This window comes from Dipodomys spectabilis, unplaced genomic scaffold (assembly GCF_019054845.1).
Source record: "Dipodomys spectabilis isolate Male_0828 unplaced genomic scaffold, ASM1905484v1 ptg000783l, whole genome shotgun sequence".
NCBI classification, from domain to species: Eukaryota; Metazoa; Chordata; class Mammalia; order Rodentia; family Heteromyidae; genus Dipodomys; species Dipodomys spectabilis.
This window is the reverse complement of record NW_024871460.1, coordinates 21610640-21615164: the sequence shown is the minus strand read 5'-3', so window position 1 is coordinate 21615164 and position 4525 is coordinate 21610640. Positions and strand designations below refer to the sequence as shown.

The following is a 4525-nucleotide window of genomic DNA, read 5'->3' as shown; positions in this document are numbered from 1 at the left end:
AGCCCCAATGCTAGGAATTTATGACAAAAAGCCATGCACAATTCTTGGAGCCATGGATGGCGTTTGCTTAAGGCAGGTGTTAGCCCCCAAGTGGTGTTGCCCCCCACCCACCTAGGATTAAGAGTTTCTAGCCAACCCATTCTTCAGAGCCCAGGGCGAGACATGCCATGCATTCTGTTGGTCTGGGCGTGACTCATAACCTTTTTCGGTCAAGCTATGGACCAAGGACATTTTTTCTGTAAAGATCGACCAATCATTATTTGCCCAGTTTAGCTTGCTTTAAATGTAAATGTTAACCAATCATGTAATTTCTTATGTAAAAGTTCCTTAAAGTTGTTGGTTCAATACTATAAAAACGGCCCTGATTCTATGCTCAGGGCCTTTTAGCGTCACCAGTTACCCTGTGCGTGGAGGACCAAGCTTGAGCTTGCAATAAACCAGCTCTTTGTTGCTTACATTGATCGTGGTCTTTGGTGGTCTTCTGGGGGTCCCCGAATTTTGGTATAACAATCTCAGGGCCAACAACATAGGCTATATGGACCTGTGACTTGTAGCTCAGCCCCTCCCCCCACAAGGGCAACCAATAGGTTAATGCTCTGTAGTCCCCCTCTTGAAATTCTTTTCCTCCTCCTCTTCCTTATATTCTTCCTTCTCTTCCTCCTCCTCCTCCTCCTTCTTCTTCTTTGTGGGGGCTTGAACTCTGAGCCTGGGCCCTTTCCCTGCACTCTTCAGTTCAAGGCTAGCACTCTACCACTTGAGCCACAGCACCACTTCTGGTTTTTTGAGTGGTTTATTGGTGATAAGAGTCTCAAGGACTTTCCTACCCTGGCTGGCTTTTTTTTTTTTTTAATTGCCAAAATACCTTACCAAGGAGTTACAATTACATAGGCAAGGTAATGAATACTGTCTTATCAAGCATTGTTGTCTCCTTTGTTTTCCCTTCCCATCCCTTCCCATCTCCCCGCCCCCCACACCCCTACATCTCATTGTTGCAATGGGTTCACCTGTATCCCTATTTAAACAATGTGTTTTTTCCCTTCCCCTCCACAAAGTATACCAAAATTGATATGGGGGAGGATATTTGACTTGGATTGTGTAAAATGGATAATGAATGATTTTAAAATATAAACGTAAGTGTGCTGTGGATAAGACTTCCCTGGTAACTCATTACTTTAACTAGTAACTGTAATTGTAACTCTGTAACTCTGCTTCTGCTGTTTTCTGAGCGATGGGAGCTCTAACCCAGGGACCATCATACCCCTTTGTTCTATTCCTTTGCTTCCCACAAGCTAAACCTTGGCGGGAAATTTAAACTTCAGGTGCGCATTTCTTGTAACAATCATTGGCTAACCCAACACCCAGCCTCCTCCTTTCCTTGCCCTAGCTCAAAATGCTTAAAAGCCCCTGTAGGCTGGCCTGGGGGCCGTTTCCTGGTATCCCAACTCCTGGAGCTGTCCTGGCACATTAGCACTTTTCACTCAATAAAAGCTTTTACATTTTCACTGAGGTCTGAATGGTCTCACTGCCCCTCCCCACTACAACGTCAAATACAGTGAAAACAGGGGTTATACCGTGGGGGAGGGACATACAAAGCAACAACAAAAAATATGGAACACTTCACGAATTTGTGTGCCATCCTTGCGCATGCTAATCTTCTCTGTATCATTCCAATTTTAGTATTTGTGCTGGGGAAGCGAGCACCCCGGGCTGCCTTTGAATCTTGATTCTCAGATCTCAGCCTCCTGAGTAGCTAGGATTGCAGGCATGAACCACCAGCGCTGGGCATGAAATTCTTCTTAAAAGATCCCTCATTTTCTTTTCTTTCTTTTTTTTTTTTTGGGGTCCGGTCGTGGGCCTGATCTCTGGGGCTAGGCGCTGTCCCTCAGCTCTTCAGCTCAAGGCTAGCGCTCTACCACTTGAGCCACAGCCCCAGTTCCGGCTTTTTTCTTTTTGCTTATGTGGTGCTGAGGAATCGAATTCAGGGCCTCATGCATGCAAGGCAAGCACTCTACCACTGAGCCACCTTTCCAGCCCCCTTATTTTCATTTTGCACTAGATCCCACAAATTATATAGCTGGTCCTATCTGTCTCTTTGGTATGTGCCTTCAATAGTTTGTTATTTATTCTGTTTCTCCAGAAAATATACTTCAATGATCTTACTATTGCAAGGTATGAACAGCTTTTTATGTTCTGATACCCTTTCCCACAGCTACACCTAACATTTCTTTAGCTACCCCTCTCTTAACTGCCTTCACTTCCAGCCATTGAACTAATTGCTCTTTGCTCTTTAATTTGTACTGAAGCAGGATAGATGAAGGGAAAATGAGGAATGGTCAGCTTACAGCAACTATAGGACATATTCCTTCATGTACTTTCCTAAAAGTCATTTTAGGGGAAATGAAGCAGGATAAATTCAGGAAAGTTAGGCCTGATGAAGGCAACTCTTTAGAAACTTAGAAATGCTATCTTAAAGAGAGACAACAGGATGCATTCCTTCCTGAGGGATGCATTTCTTACCCCAAGAATTACTACGAAGACAAAGCACTTAGCTTTGCATAACTTTAAAGTCAGACCCCCGCCTTTACCCTATAACTACCCCCAGCAGCCCAAGGAGCTGTGTGTCTCTCTGGGTGTTTCCTTATGTGTGGGGGGGGGGCAGTATCTGTGTGGGGGGGTCCCTGTGTGTGTTTGTCTCTGCGTTTCATTGTAATTCCTTACGAGAGTACCCACACTCTGCTAGTCTGCCACTGCCCTTCTCTGTTCATCTGCTTTTTGTCTGCTTGCCTGCTTGTTTACTTAATAAATAAAGCTCTGCCAAGTTTTCTTACCATTGTGACTGGCCCAGAAATTCTTATTCTGGGGCTGGGAAGGTGGCTCAGTGGTAGAGTGCTTGCCTTGCATGCATGAGGCCCTGGGTTCAATTCCTCAGCACCACATAAACAGAAAAAGGCGGAAGTGGAGCTGTGGCTTAAGTGGTAGAGTTCTAGCCTTGAGCTGAAGAGCTGAGGGACAGTGTTCAGGCCCAGAGTTCAAGTCCCACAACCGACAAAAAAACAAAGCAGAAATTCTTATTCTGAGATCAAAGTCAAGGACTTCGAAGTCAAGAGTTCCTGCATTTAAAGGGAAGCGTCACTAAACCTTACCTCCATACAATCATGGTAGGTCTGCTACCAGCTCTCTTGCCTATCCTGTTTCTGTCCCGCCTGAAGAGTCTCTATTTTCTTATCCTTCTCTTTCCCAGGCTAACTCCAATTTATCCTACAAGTCTGAACTTAGATGTCACCACCTATGTAAGGAAACTGAGTCATGAGGGTATCAGGACAAAGAAAGGGCAGAAAGTGAACTTAATAGACCAACAGACTTTTCTTTTGGGTTGAAGTCTCAGAAGGACCTCAGAGTCTTCCAGCCAGACTGGAGAGACAATGATGCACTTTCTCACAACTGAGATCCCCTTTTATTGGGCAGAGTTAAGTCTGGCAAGGCAGGGCACTGGGGTAGCTGATTGGTCACAGGAAGCCAGGCAGGATGGGAACAGGAAGCGGCTGTTTGTGCAGAGATTGAATCTTGACTTACAGGGAAGCATCAGTTTTTAGCAGACGTCTACAAACCTTAGGGTCCTCAATCTACAAGTTCTCTTTTGCAACTGCAGGGCACGTTTTCGGAAAAGGAAGAGGGTAGATGATTCAGATTAAGGGAGCTTTGCAGCCAGGGAAGTTTTAGTAAGCCATTTTCCATCATTGAAGTCATTTTCCAAGAGGAAAGCCTTACCTGATCTCCCTAACATGAGCCTGTGGGATCCCACATTACCCTGAATTAAATGCACAAAAATGAGGCAGGATAGATAAAGGGACATAGAAATTATATTACTTTTAACAAATATCAAAAGGTCTAGGCTCAGAAATTAAAATCAGGAAGTAAACTGAAAGAGCAGTTAAACTCCCCGCATACATACATATACCACATATCCTATCAGATGCTAAATTACAAGGATTAGACCAGAGAGGGCCTCTGAATGTGCCTTCTTTTCTGAAAGGGTAAAAAGCTGCAAACTCTTCATAAATAGGTAAAGAAAGACACATATTAGGACAGGAAGCGCTAAAACTCATCTATTGTCCCCATTTTGGATTGGCCTAGACATGTCACCATGTTATTTTTTTTTGGGGGGGGGGTCCGGTCATGGGGCCAGAACTCTGGGCCTGGGTGCTGTCCCTCAGCTCTTCAGCTCAAGGCTAGCGCTCTACCACTTGAGCCACAGCGCCACTTCCGGCTTTTTTTTTTTTCTTTTTGCTTATGTGGTGCTGAGGAATCAAACCCCGGGCCTCATGCATGCAAGGCAAGCGCTCTACCACTGAGCCACCTTCCCAGCCCCATGTCACCATATTTTAGAATTAAACAACCCACTCCCTTAATGGTTGGGGTTGCTAAATGACATGACCACATATATTCTCCTAGCTCAGAAAGTATAAAGGCTGAAGATTAAAAACACCATTTTGAGTCTTTTGTTGTTGGTGGTGGTCTTGGGTCT

At 44.7% G+C, this 4525-nt stretch overlaps 1 pseudogene; it reads right to left on the bottom strand.

The window, feature by feature from the left end:
• Positions 1-1601: 1601 nt before the first annotated feature.
• LOC122102492 lies at positions 1602-1701 on the bottom strand (annotated as a pseudogene).
• Positions 1702-4525: the final 2824 nt, after the last annotated feature.